Source organism: Hyla sarda, chromosome 2 (assembly GCF_029499605.1).
Source record: "Hyla sarda isolate aHylSar1 chromosome 2, aHylSar1.hap1, whole genome shotgun sequence".
Classification (NCBI taxonomy): domain Eukaryota; kingdom Metazoa; phylum Chordata; class Amphibia; order Anura; family Hylidae; genus Hyla; species Hyla sarda.
The window spans coordinates 124,429,660-124,445,045 of record NC_079190.1 but is presented as its reverse complement, the minus strand read 5'-3'; the positions used below and the strand labels follow the sequence as shown (position 1 = coordinate 124,445,045).

General features: G+C 44.4%; 1 protein-coding gene across 5 annotated transcripts in view; it reads right to left on the bottom strand.

The window, feature by feature from the left end:
- Positions 1-15,386, bottom strand: part of ELF1 (E74 like ETS transcription factor 1) — a 133,211-nt gene that overhangs the window by 49,881 nt on the left and 67,944 nt on the right. The window contains exon 1 of one of the 5 annotated variants that reach the window (XM_056555469.1): positions 11,709-11,727. The exons of 3 other annotated variants lie outside the window; for them this stretch is intronic. The gene's annotated coding sequence lies outside the window, so the exon portion shown is untranslated. Of the gene's footprint in view, positions 1-11,277; positions 11,321-11,708; positions 11,728-15,386 lie in introns of those variants that run through there. One more of the 5 variants, XM_056555465.1, reaches the window with a different exon arrangement.

Here is a 15,386-nt window from a genome sequence, read left to right as displayed (position 1 = left end):
CTGAGTGGACAGTGTGATTTCACAGAAGTGTCATTGACTTGGAGTTACATTGGGGGAGATTTAGCAAAACTTGTGCAGAGGAAGAGTGGTCCAGTTGTCCATACCAACCAATCAGATTGCTTCTTTCATTTTGCAGAGGCCTTGTTAAAGGGGTACTCCGCTGCCCTGTGTCGGAAGCTCCGCTCGCAGCGTCCGGAAGTTTATTGTTCCGAACGCTGTGTGCGGGCTTCCGTGTTCAGGGCTGCCCCTTGTGATGTCACGCCCGCCCCCTTCGTGACGTCACGCCCGCCCCCTCAGCGAAAGTCTATGGGAAAGTCTTCCCATAGACTTTCGCTGAGGGGGCGGGCGTGACATCACGAGGGGCGGCCCTGAACACGGAAGCCCGCACACAGCGTTCGGAACAATAAACTTCCGGACGCTGCGAGCGGAGCTTCCGACACAGGGCAGCGGAGTACCCCTTTAAAAAGGAAAGAAGCAAGCTGATTGGTTGCTATGGGCAACTTGACAACGTCTCCTCCGCACAGGTTTTGATAAATCTCCCCCATTGTGTTGTTTAAGTGTTCCCTTTCTTTTTTTGAGACTTGTATTATATATGTCCCCCATCATTGGCATAAATAGTTTCTTTTTGACATCAGGATGTTTTATTCATATTTTCCTGTTACCGCATGTGTTTCTTATTGTCTAGGACACCAGTTTAACCCCTAAACTACCAAGCCCATTTTAACCTTTAGGACCAGGCCAATTTTATTTTTGCATTTTCGGTTTTTCCTCATCGCCTCCTAAAATCCATAACTCTTTTATATTTTCATCTACAGACCCATATAATCGCGGATGTCGGCCATTACTGGCGGGTCCCCAGCTGCTGATAGCAGCCAGAACCTGCCGTGTATTAAAGAACTTTCTGTGGAGCAAACAGCAGCTGATAAGTACTGGAAAAAAATTTAGATTTTTAAATAGAAGTCATTTACAAATCTGTTTAACTTTCTGGTACCTGGTGATTTAAAAAATATATTTTCCAGGGGAGTACCCCTTTAACTATTAAAAAGATTGACGGGCGTTGTCATTCTGTTTCTAGCTGGCACCGGGAGCTTTTTTCTATATACACTAAACAGATCTGTTGTGTAACCCGTGCTGAACCCATGAAGGGGCCTTATGATCATCTCAATGTGTAAATACTTGTACACAACCACATTACATGGGTAATTCACAATCACAGATATCTACATATACTAACCATAATGACTAAGTAAAGGCAACTGCTCAACGCTCTGGCTACAAAACCACTTATGTAGATTACTGCGCACCATCTCTGTACCATGTGACTACCATTACCGTTTAATTGCAGCATCAAGAACTTGCCGTACATGACCACAAGAATTATCAAAACCTGTGCAGAGGAAAAGTTGCCCATAGTAACCAATCAGATTGCTTCTTTCTGACCTGATTGGTTACGATGGGCAACTGGTTAACTTTTTTTTTCTGCACAGGTTTTGATAAATCTCCCTATTGCCTTTGATTTTTTCCAAGACTAGAAACATATAGTTGCACAAGCAACAAATTACTACATTTTCCACATGAAGAATGTAAAGGCACCTTTGACATTTCACATCAAAGACACATACATCTGCCCTAATTAAAGGGGTACTCCGGTGGAAATATATATATATATTTTTAATCAAAGGGTGGCAGAAAGTTAAACAGATTTGGAAAATCCTTCTATTAAAAAATCTTAATCCTTCTAGTACTTATTAGCTGCTGGATACTACAGAGGAAATTATTTTCTTTTTGGAACACAGAGCTCTCTGCTGACATCATGACCATGGTGCTCTCTGCTGACATCTCTGACCAGTTCACAAAAAGCTAGTCACAGTGTTATGGTAATCTCACAACATAGCCATTTAGCCCCAAGACAAGCGCAGATCCTTCCTAAGTATGTCCATTTCTGTCTGGTAGGTACGTACTAAAATCACCTTATGGTTGATAACCCTTTTAACTATGTGGCCCAGATTTATTAAAGAATGTCTACAGTAGAGCTATTTTCTCACATTTATTTGGGTGGTGGGTTAGACTAGTGTCCATCTTATTTATCAAGAAGGCGCAGCAGGATGATGAATTTTGCGCAGCTCTGCTATGTTGGGAAAATCTCTACCACATACACTTTTTCTAGACGCTTATGAGGGAGGGAAGTAGACACTATCCTGGGTCCTGAATTTGTCAGGTTAGGTGTTTCTTTTAACTTTCACAGAGCTGCCTGGACATTTTTACGTTCATTTTAGATGCTACAATCAAATTTGATTGTGGTGTCTAAGGGGTTAAAGCCGGGCATCACCATGATCGGTGATGTCTGGCATTAGAGATGGGTCCTGGTGGCAAATAGCCACCAGGACCACCCAGCTATGACCTGCGCTCAGCTCCTGATAGCGTGTCATAGAAGGGGAGTGGGGCGCTGTCGTCCACAAGAGGTTAAAGGTTGAATTGTGGAAGGTAGAAATTATTCTCACGCCTACTGGTAGGTGGTGTAGCTTTGCGCCTAAAAAAGTACCTTTGCGCACAAAATAGAGACTTTTGACAAAAGTCGCAAATGATAAATACTAGGGATCGACCGATTATCGGTATGGCCGATATTATCGTCCGATAATCACGATTTTGGGCATTATCGGTATCGGCAATTACCTTGCCGATAATGCCCCGCCCCCACCGCACCGCGACCGCCCCCCAAACCGACCCGCCGCACCGCGACCGCACCCCCCCCCCCCCGACCCACCGCGTCGCCGTCCCCGCCGTAGTGTTGGGCGGTATACACCGGTATGGATTTTTGTCCATACCGCTATACCGGTCGGGCCCCTCCCCCACCCTCCGAGTCAATAAATAAATAAAAACTTACCCGTAATGGGGGTGGTCCGGGCCATCCATCCTTCCATCCGGGTGAACCGGTACGGGCTGTCCTTCTCCGGGGGTCCTCTTCTCTACTCCGGGCAGGCTCCGGCCTAGTACGCTGCATAGACGCCGCTACGCCGTGACGTCAGGTGCGTCGCTGCGCACGGGCGTCACTGCGCAGTGGCGTCTATGCAGCGTACTAGGCCGGAGCCTGCCCGGAGTGGAGAAGAGGACCCCCGGGGAAGAAGGACAGCCCGGACCGGTTCACCCTCCACCCGGAATGCCGCCGGACACTACAGGACGGAAGGATGGACGGCCCGGACCACCCTGACAGGTAGGGGGAGAGAAGCGGGTGGTGGCGGCGGCGACGGCGGCCTATGGCACCGCAGAAGACACTGAAGTACATTGATTTAAAGCGCCCGCTTTAAATCAATGACCTGCAGCGGTGTCGAGGGGGGATAAATAGCCGATAACTTATACCAGAATATCGGTATAAGTTATCGGCTATCGGCCCTAACCTCCACCGATTATCGGTATCGGCCCTAAAAAAACGATATCGGTCGATCCCTAATAAATACGTGAACACTGCATGGTCCAAAAGAAAAAGTTCTACGGGTAGGCAAAGAGAGTGAAACTGTCTATATCAAAAGATGCCTAAAAGTCTCTAAATATACTGCTTGCGCCTGAACTGCGCCCAAACATAGACAAATAAAATGCTCTAAAAGCAATGATAAATCTCCCCCTGTATGTTTTGTATTTATCTGGGGCGTATTGTCTAGTTTACCCCACATACATTACAGCAATAAATACGGGGAAGATGTTCATATTATCTTTCCATAATGTTCTCACCATGCTTTAGGCATTATAGAGCACACACGGCATGCCTACTATGCCTGCAGGGGAGGTACTAATTAGTTATTGTTGCTAACACGTCTGCACAAGCAATATCCTCATGACACACAGGCGGTGGTTACCTTTCATGCCTAACATGTCTAATCAGGGGGAGGGTGCACTGCATAGTTATTGTCACTGACACGTTTCACAGCAATTGGGTTGTGGCACATCGATGGTTGTGTACCCGTCAGGTCTGCCTCAGCGACAGGGGATGCGCTATGACTGACACAAAGCAATGACATACTGACATAAGTGGTTGTTTTCCTGTTACGTCTGCCACGTCTGCAGGGGGAGGCACCACGCAGGTTGTTGTTACTGACATGGCTTCAGCGCAACAACATTACGACACAAATGTGGTTGTTTACCCGTTATGCCTGCCACGTCTGCAGGAGGAGGCACCACGCAGGTTATTGTTACTGACACGTCTTTCTGAGCAATAACACCATGGCACACACATGGTTGCTTACCCATTATGCCTGCCACGTCTGCAGGGGGATACACCACGCAGGTATTGTTACTGACACACCTTCAGAGCAATAACATTACCAAACACAGGTGGTTGTTTACCAGTTATGCCTGCCACGTCAGCAGAGGTTCAAACAATGCAGGTTATTGTTACTAAAACGCTTTCAGAGCAATAACTTAACTACACATAGGTGGTTGTTTATCCATTATGCCTGCCACGTTCGCAAAGGGATACACCACATAGGTTATTTTTACTCACACACCTTCAGAGTATTAACTTTAATACACATAGTGGTTGTTTACCGGTTATGCCTGCCACATCAGAAGTGGGGTACACCACGCAGGTTATTGTTATTGACACGCCTTTCAGAGCAATATCATGCCGACATATAGATGGTTGTTTACCCATTATGCCTGTCACGTTTGCAGGGGGATATACCACATAGGTATTGTTACTGACACATTGATTCAAAGCACAACATCTCGATATCAAGTGCTTACATATTTGTAGTACCTGCCACATCTGCAGGGGGATTCACTACCTGGGTTACTACTGACACTACTTCAGGTCTCAAAGCTCAAGTAAGCTGTTACATGAGTCTCGTTCAATCTACAGGTGAACTTGCGTCACAAGGTCATCTTCAAAGGTCTGTCATGTTGTCAGGTTTTATCATTGGTCTAACAAGATATTTTTGCATCTTAATGGCAGGGAATGACAGGGACAACACTATGTTAATGCCTGGCAAGCATTTAACATTTTCCATCTTGCCGTGTTAATAAAGGTAAGTTGGTTAATATGTACAGAAGTGGGTCAGGTTCAGTGACGGCTCGTTTTATTTCAGTGTGGTTGTGATTAACACAGCTTCTCAGTACTAGGTATCAGCTTACGTGGTGATTAATGGATAGTTGCATTCTGTTTCGCAAGATATAGCCCAGCATAGGGTATGTGAGGTGGCTAGAGTGTAAGGTGTTAATATATGATAATTATCATCACTGTTATTCATCCTACCAGGTTGACTTTTTGCCCACTAAAGGCGTGCCCTCGGACGTGGTTTATGGCACACCTCTGACCGCTTTGTTATTGTATTTCTCACAGGTAGGTATGCAACGGTTGCAGCCACAAGTACGAGTGTGAAGCCCTGAGTACAAGTATTAAGCCTGTTAAGGCTGTATTTGTGCAAGGGGCGTAAGTATTGAACACCCCTCCATCTCTAGCCGGAGTTTACAGGAGTTCGTGCAGGAGGGCGTGGGTATATAACGCCCCCTGTACCCTAAGGCGGGGTGTACGTGATGTTTTGTGGAACCCGCCCTGCCCTCCCTTATATTTATTCATTCCTTATAGGGTATGCCCACTACAGGCCTGCACTCAGACGCGGTTTATGGCACACCTCTGACCGCTTTGCTAGGGTTTTTGTATTTCTCACAGGTAAGTATGCAACGGTTGCAGCCACAAGCACTAGTCTGAATCCCTGAGTACAATTGTAATATACATTTGTTACAAAATATGTATATTTTTAGGTGAAAAAATGCTGTCCCTACAGCTATTGCATGTGTGTCTCTGTGCGAAGACAAAATACAAGAAGGGTGGGCAGGACAAGCAGGACTCTGAGCAGGCTCTTGGCTTGTCAAACAGCCTGCTGTGCGAGTCGGGAGCATGTCACAGAGCCTCACTGCACAGAGCCCTGCTTGTCCTCACTGCACAGAGCCCTGCTTGTCCTCACTGCACAGAGCCCTGCTTGTCCTCACTGCACAGAGCCCTGCTTGTCCTCACTGCACAGGGCCCTGCTTGTCCTCACTGCACAGGACCCTGCTTGTCCTCACTGCACAGGACCCTGCTTGTCCTCACTGCACAGAACCCTGCTTGTCCTCACTGCACAGAGCCCTGCTCTATACACTGAGGACAAAATACAAAAGTTTTTTGTATTTTTTTTATTTTATTTCAAACATATTTTTATTGGTTTTTAAGCAACTGAATAACAGACATATAAACAGTTCCGGAGGACCCTCCCCACATAGTCATACCAAGGAACAGCTATACAAGAACTGAAACACATATGTACAATCGAGTGAAGGGAGGCCCACCCAGAACAACAACACAGAAAGATCACACTACAGACAATTCCAGGCACACACACACACACATCCAAACATACCCTAAGAGCTCCACAGTTTCCATTTAGCCATTCTACGACTGGGAGGCTCCCCGCACTGGAGGATCAGTAGAGACATCCAACAACAACCATGGAACACAGACCTTGTCAAACTTTTTAAGACATTTCCTACTGACATAAAGGGCATGATATAAATGGGACATATTTATTAACTAGGGCTATCCACTGGGCCAAGGGAGGGGGGGGGGGGGTGGACACATCCTTCCAGGCCATCACTATAACTTTACGTGCACAAAACAAAAGGAAGCGGAGCAAAATTAGTCTATAAGAGCCCCTCTCCAACCCATCAATAACCCCCAACAAACATACCTCCGTCGTTAAAACAAAGGGGAATTCTAAGTGATCCCTCAAGAAAGTAATTTCCTCTCTCCAGAAGGGCACAACACAGAAGCAAGTCCAAACCGCATGTAAAAAAAAGTGCCCCTCTCTCTCCCACATCTAAAACAAGCCTCTGACTTCGAGACCCCCATCCGATGTAGTCTGACTGGGGTATGATACAAACAAAAGACAAACCTGGATTGAATAAGCATATCCCGCACACTAACTACTGTAGAATAATACGTCTTAATTCATTAAAACAGGGGTAACCTCCAGGGAACCAAATTGCGCAGAGACCGCATGTCGCAACTGAAGATACCGGAAGTGGGCATCCTGAGGGACATTAACTCGTTCTCTGATCTCAGCAAATGAAGGAAAGACACAGTCATCTCCAAACAGGTGCATGGCAAAATTGATTCCCCGAGAGCTCCAAAATCCGGCTGCCTCCAACTCCCGTAGGTGTTCCAAATGTGGATTACCCCACAGGGGTGCTCTTGGAGAGACAACTGGCTGAGGGAAGCGTCCAGTAACCACCGACCAGACAGCCACCACCATCTTAATAGGGGTTGGCAAGGATAAAGAGGGGACATACCTGTATAATGCATTCGTCAGTGTCTCATAAGAACCCAGGAGGGCCCCCGCCAAAGCCGTGAAGGCATTGGAAAGGTCCAGGTCGATCCACCAAGGCCGCGTACACCAGCCCCCCCCCCCCCCCCCCCCCCCGCTACTTAGGCGCCTGAAGCAGAGCCTGTCCCAACCTCGGAGGTTTGTGCTGCCAATAGAAGGATCTTAGAGCCCTGTTAAGTTTAACAAAAAACCCTTTGGGGGGAATAATAGGAGACAGGTGAAAGAGATAGAGGAACTTGGGGAGGAAGATCATTTTGAAAATTTTAACCCTACCAGCCAAGGACAGGAGCAAGGAGTCCCACGCCTGCAACAGAGTCAGTGTAGCGTTAAGTAGTGGATCCAAATACAAAATTTTAACCAATGATATTACAAATATACATATAAATGTTATTTTCTACATTATATAAAACGTTTCTGCTAATGACAGGTACACGTTAATAAATTATGGTCTGCTACACCCTTTAACCCCTTAACGACGCAGGACGTATATTTACGTCCTGCGCCGGCTCCCGCGATATGAAGCGGGATCGCGCCACGATCCCGCATCATATCGCATCGGTCCCGGCGCTCATCAACGGCCGGGACCCGCGGCTAATACCACACATCGCCGATCGCGGCGATGTGCGGTATTAACCCTTTAGAAGCGGCGGTCAAAGCTGACCGCCGCTTCTAAAGTGAAAGTGACCCGGCTGCTCAGTCGGGCTGTTCGGGACCGCCGCAGTGAAATCGCGGCGTCCCGAACAGCTTGCAGGACACCGGGAGGCCCTTACCTGCCTCCTCGGTGTCCGATTGGCGAATGACTGCTCCGTGCCTGAGATCCAGGCAGGAGCAGTCAAGCGCCGATAACACTGATCACAGGCGTGTTAATACACGCCTGTGATCAGGATGAGAGATCAGTCCCTATGGGACCTATAACACTGCAAAAAAAAAAGTTAAAAAAAAAGTGTTAATAAAGGTTATTTAACCCCTTCCCTAATAAAAGTTTGAATCACCCCCCTTTTCCCATAAAACAAATAAAACCGTGTAAAAAAAAAAAAAAATAGACATATGTGGTATCGCCGCATGTGTAAATGTCCGAACTATAAAAAATATATCATTAATTAAACCGCACGGTCAATGGCGTACGTGCAAAAAAATTCCAAAGTCAAAAAAAGCGCATTTTTGGTCACTTTTTATACCATTAAAAAATGAATAAAAAGTGATCAAAAAGTCTAATCAAAACAAAAATCATACCGATAAAAACTTCAGATCACGGCGCAAACAATGAGCCCTCATACCGCCCTGTACGTGGAAAAATAAAAAAAAGTTATAAGGGTCAGAAAATGACATTTTTAAACGTATAAATTTTCCTGCATGTAGTTATGATTTTTTCCAGAAGTGCGACAAAATCAAACCTATATAAGTAGGGTATCATTTTAACCGTATGGACCTACAGAATAATGATAAGGTGTCATTTTTACCGAAATATGCACTGCGTAGAAACGGAAGCCCCCAAAAGTTACAAAATGGCGTTTTTTTCTTCGATTTTGTCGCACAATGATTTTTTTTTCCGTTTCGCCATGCATTTTTGGGTAAAATGACTAATGTCACTGCAAAGTAGAATTGGCAACGCAAAAAATAAGCCATAATATGGATTTTTAGGTGGAAAATTTTAAGGGTTATGATTTTTAAAAGGTAAGGAGGAAAAAACTAAAGTGCAAAAACTGAAAAATCCTGAGTCCTTAAGGGGTTAAAGCATTGCCCACATTTAACAGTTAGCAAATATGGTGAAACGTGGATAATGTTTATCAAAATGACACATTTATCACAAAAACTCAGTACAGCATGTAGGCAAGTAAGACACTTTAACTTATGGCTGATGTATATTCAGTCACGTTTAGTCACGTCTTCATTATTGTTGCTACACATCAGGCCCCCACCACTTTACACAGGGCGATGTGCAGCCAATAACAACTCATTTAACCCCTGCATAAAGGATCCAGTCAGCTGATGACCAAGGGGGGAGATTTATCAAAATCTTTGCAAAGAAAAAGTTGCCCAGTTGCCCATAGCAACCAATCAAATTTCTTCTTTCATTTTAGAGAGGGTTTGTTAAAAATGAAAGAAGTAATCTGATTGGTTGCTATGGGCAACTGGGCAACTTTTTGATAAATCTCCCCCTAAGTTTTTATCGTTGCCCCTTTTACACAGGACAGTTATTGGAAACAAGCATTCCTAGAAACACTTATTGAGCTGATAATCAGCCAATGTAAAGGGGCCTTTACTTACAATGACTTCAATCTGCAACAAGCTCATAAGAAAAAATGATTCAAATGATAGTCTTCTTTATACTTGCAGCCACCATGCAAACTGGCACACCATGATTCTTGGTCTTTTTACACTGCTCAAAAAAATAAAGGGAACACTTAAACAACACAATGACACTTCTGTGAAATCACACTGTCCACTCAGGAAGCAACACTGATTGACAATCAATTTCACATGCTGTTGTGCAAATGGAACAGACAACAGGTGGAAATTATAGCTAATTGGCAAGACACCCCCAATAAAGGAGTGGTTCTGCACGTGGTGACCACAAACCACTTCTCAGTTCCTGTGTGTCCTGGCAGATATTTTGGTCACTTTTTAATGATGGCAGTGCTTTCACTCTAGCGGTAGCATGAGAAGGAGTCTACAACCCACACAAGTGGCTCAGGTAGTGCAGCTCATCCAGGATGGCACATCAATGCGAGTTGTGGCAAGAAGGTTTGCTGTGTCTGTCAGCGTAGTGTACAGAGCATGGAGGCGCTACCAGGAGACAGGCCAGTACATCAAGAGACATGGAGGAGGCCTTAGGAGGGCAACAACCCAGCAGCAGGACCGCTACCTCTGCCATTGTGCAAGGAGGAGCAAGAGGAGCACTGCCAGAGCCCTGCAAAATGACCACCAGCAGGTCACAAATGTGCATGTGTCCACTCAAACGGTCAGAAACAGACTCCATGAGGGTGGTATGAGGGCCCAACATCCACAAGTAGGGGTTGTGCTTACAGCCCAACACCGTGCAGGATGTTTGGCATTTGCCAGAGAACACCAAGATTGGCAAATTCGCCACTGACACCCTGTGCTCTTCAATGATGAAAGCAGGTTCACACTGAGCACATGTGACAGACATGACAGACTCTGGAGATGCTGTGGAGAATGTTCTGCTGCCTGCAACATCGTCCAGCATGACCGGTTTGGTGGTGGGTCAGTAATGGTGTGGGGTGGCATTTCTTTGGGGGCTGCACAGCCCTCCATGTGCTTGCCAGAGGTAGCCTGACTGCCATTAGGTAACAAGATAAGATCCGCAGACCACTTGTGAGACCATATGCTGGTGTGGTTGGCCCTGGGTTCCTCCTAATGCAAGACAATGCTAGACCTCATGGCTGGAGTGTGTCATTTGTTCCTGCAAGAAGAAGGCATTCATGCTATGGACTGGCCCACCCGTTCCCCAGACCTGAATCCGATTGAGCACATCTGGGGCATCATGTCTCGCTCCATCCACCAACGCCACGTTGTACCACAGACTGTCCAGGAGTTGGCGGCTGCTTTAGTCCAGGTCTAGGAGGACATCCCTCAGGAGACCATCCGCCACCTCATCAGGAGCATGCCCAGGCTTTGTAGGGAGGTCATACGGGCACGTGGATGCCACACACACCACTGAGCCTCATTTTGACTTGTTTGGAAGGGGTACTCCGCCCCTAGACATCTTATCCCCTATCCAAAGCTTCATTTTGCTACCCATTAACTTCAATGGGTACCAAATATGCAGCAGATCCTGGACGTGTGAACGAACCCTAAAAGGGGTTTTCCCAAAAAGCAGAGTTGGTAAAATAAGATGTGACACAACCATATATCTAAAAGGAGAACTAATATGTTGGGTTTTTTTTAAGGTAAAATGCCCTACATCTCTTTACTGTTTTCTCCTCATGGATCTGATCACTGGTTTTCTCTCTGAACTATGAGCCTGATGTTGCTAGGCAACAGAGCACACCCTTTCCCACAACCCCCCTTGCCTGCATGCATAGTAGAGATTAACAAGCAATATGCAGGTGAACTGAACATGCCTGATGCCCTAAGATGGTCGTAACCAAGGGCAACAGGGCAAAACAAAGAAGGCACATGGGGGATTAGTAAATTATATATCTCTGACAGTACGTTTTCAGAAATGCTTGCACATCGGAAATCTGTTTCCTTTCACACAATTCATTAGTTTAGAACTAATTTATATTTGTGTTAAAATTTAGGTTTAAATTAGGCCAGACTACGGCATTGAATCACAAATACAGTTCTCCTTGGTAGTTGCTTCTCCATTTGTGTATAAGACTGATGTGTTACCTGGCACAGCCTTCAAGCAGGCTGAAGGTATCCATAGGTTAAATCAGTGTTTTCCAACCAGGGGGCCTCCAGCTGTTGCAAAACTACTGTAATGTCCCTGTACAGCACATAGTCCTGTACTACACTTAGGCCCTGTCAGGCTGAGTCCCTCAGTGACCTTGGGCCTCGCCTGTAGTGTCTTCCCTGCTGTTAGTACAATGTTATTTATTGTAATAGGTATATAGTCAGTATGCTAATGTATCGACAGTATAAAGGACCTTTGGAGGACTAATGTAATTGTCTAAAGGACCTTTTAGATGTCACATGTTATGTTTATGTTACCCAGAGAGTCACCAGCTTAACACATGACCAGCAGCTTGACCTATGGGCTTCTAATTCAACCACCCTTCTTCTCTTCTTCTTTTGGATCTTTTTCTACTGGGGTACAGTCAAGACCAGATGTCTCAGTGCTAGTGTCCAGCTACCTGGAAGGCCTCATATCTACCATCCCTTCCAGTCAAGTCTATGTCTGCTGTTGCTACCTACTGTCAAGTCAAGTCTAAAGTCAATGATCAAAAGACCATTACAAGTATAATTGGTCCCAGCAAGCTGCAAGGGCCCTCTGTGTTCCTGGCCACCTCTCTGGGATTCTTTCCTAGCTGTAAAGATAAGAACACCTATCTGACCTCAGTAAAGCCTCCGTTAAACCATAACCTGGTTGTGGACTCTCATTTCACAGCCTAGCCATTGGGATAGCGGAGATATCATTTGGGTGGTTCCCGATACGCAAAAAACACTCTGGCGTCACAAACATTAGGAGTTAATAACACCTTGCCCCTGGGGTTAATACCATCTGCTCCATCCACCTACCCCGCTGCACCCTGTGGTCCCGCTCACCGCACTATGGCTGTCCTGGCATGCTGGGAGTTGTAGTTTTGTAACAGCTGGAGGCACCCTGGTTGGGAAACACTGGGTTAAATGATAAATACATGTATGTATTTCTCTCCGTTACTATTCCTCATACAAGCTGCTGTTCTGCTGTAAGCTCTGCCTCCCCAGCTGCATTGCCTCTGAACCGCTTCGGTAACCAAATTTCATTGGTGAGCCAATAGGTTCTCTAAATATGAGAAAAGAGCATGACTGCTTTCCATGTACTTCTCTAAAGCGCTCTTATTTACAGCAGAAACACAAACAAGTGGTTTGTGCAGAAAAATAGGAAGATGTGACCTCAGTGAGGAAGCAAATGTTCCCCTGATGTGATAGCACTAAGTGCACCATAGGAAACATATAATACCCTCCATATTACCCAGCTACTAAAATAAATAACACACATTTATGCACTTTTTTTTTTTTTACATTTTAGGGACACCCAGGGGCAAATAAGGGAGCCTTTGCAAACTGTCCATTTACAGAACATATGCTTCCAGAAGAAGTGGCCACATCATACTTTTGCCATTGGCAAGGCAGAATCAGAATCGCTTTTAGGAGATTCAGCTTCCTAAGGCCCCATTCACACGGTGGATTTTTCAAGCAGAATATGAGAGAAAAATTCTGCTCAGAAATTATGTTGCAGCAAACTCCCATTGTTTTCAATGGGATTCTGCTGCACCGTGCACAAAACAGAATTTCCGCAGCGGAAGAATCAGCCGCCAAAATTCAAATTTCGGTCTCTGTCAAAAGAATTGTTAATTCTTGTGGAATCCGCACGGAAATGCACTGCTATCTATAGAGACAGAACATTTCCAAGCGGTCCTAGTGCCGGCTCGTTCTGCAGGCGCCTGCTGCTTGTGAAATGTCCGGCGTTACATCCCACCTTCTGAATGGGGCCTTATAGTGGCCGCAAACTAAAGCTTCATTTTATTGGGAATATACAAAATGTTCACACAATGTTCCAAAAAAAAATAAAAAATTATAATCCAGCAAGTGTAACATTTTCTAGCAAAACCCCATTACGGCTCAGAAGAGACAATACTGTACTATGTCTAGTAATGCACACCACATACCTGTAGCATATTGCATTAGCGGATTCCAGCTGAGTGGCCAGACGTTTATTGTATTTCTTTTATTTTTTTCCAAAACCTTTGTCTTTTATTTTTTTTTAGTAAATGTGGATTTGAAAGATATAAGTTACTTATTGTTTAGTTAATTATTTTTGCATCAAACGGAAAAAAAGGAAATAAGTAGCTTTTTTATTTTTTTTATTTACAGTTGTTTCCACATAGTACATAGTGACAGGTCAGAGGCTGTTGGAGGAGGACTTTTTTTTTTTTTAGGTTTTTATTTATTTTTATTATTTCCTTCTCACGTTATCCTTTTTAACATTTTGAATATTGTGTCCCCATAAGGTCATAAAAACGCATTTGAGGGTGAATTAACATTGCTTTAATATTAAAATGCTTTGAGGCAGAATTTATTTGGGTTTCCATACAGATTTAACCTAAAAATCTGTTTAAAATCTAAGCACCATTAATATAGGCATTTATTTAGAATTTTATTCCAGGTTTTTTTTTTTTTCTAACAAGTCATGTGATTGTTTCATCATGTGACTCAAGGATTTCTATTGAAGGAAAAAATTTCAACACATAGCATTTTTTTCCAACTATGGAAGTCTATGAGAGGGAAAAAAAAAAAACAACATTCAGAGGATTCAGTGATTTTAATAAACTGCCTGAAAGCCTAAAATGCCAATTTCGGATAGGGTCACACGTGGCATATTTTGCTGCCTATTTCCTGCTGCAAATGTCAATGGGCACAAAATCTGCAGAAAAAAATACGCACATGTATGTTCACGCATGCATAGTTTTGCTGCAGATCTGCAGCAGATTTGCTGCCCATTGAATTTAATGGGCAGAAAAATCTGCTGTCTCAAATCTGCAGCAGAAAATACGCACGTGTGAACGCACCCCTAAGGACTCGTTCACACAAGCGGATTTTTGTGCAGATTTTCCGCAGCTGATCTGCTGCTTTTTCTTTTCTGCTGCTTATTTTACCATTGACTTACCAGCAAAAAATAAGCAGCAGAAAAAAAGCTGTGGAAAATAAGCAGCTGAATCCTGCACAGATTTGATGCACAGGATTTTCTGCTGCAGATTTCAAAGTAAACTAAATGACTGAGCACAGCTTCTAATCTGCGTTTACACGTGCATATTTTCTGCCGCAGATTTAAGTCAAATTTTTCTGCCCATTGAAGTCAATGCAGCAAAAATACGCATGTGTAAACGTACCCTAAGGACATGTTCACACGTACAGGATCTGCTGCATATTTTTGCTCCATATTTTCTGCAGCAAAAATATGCAGCAGATCCTGTACGCGTGAACGTACCCTTAGGGTGTTTTCACACGTACAGTTTACTGCACACATTTGATGTGCAGGATATGAAGCTGCAGATTTGAAGCCGTTTTCAGTCATTTAGTATACATTAGAGTCTGCAAACCCCATACGCAGGATACTGTACATGTGAATACACAATAAGGGCTCGTTCACACTGGTGGATTTTATTGCAAGATAGCAGCGTGTTTCCTGCTGCAAGTTTCAATGGGGACAGGCTTTCCGCGACAGATTTTTGACAGCATAATTTCTACTGTGGAAAATCCACAGAAGACCCCATTGAAATAAAAATAAAACAAAAACCACAGTGTGGATATGGCGTTTCATATTCCCCTATTGACTAGCATACCCCAAAGCTTTTAATTATATTT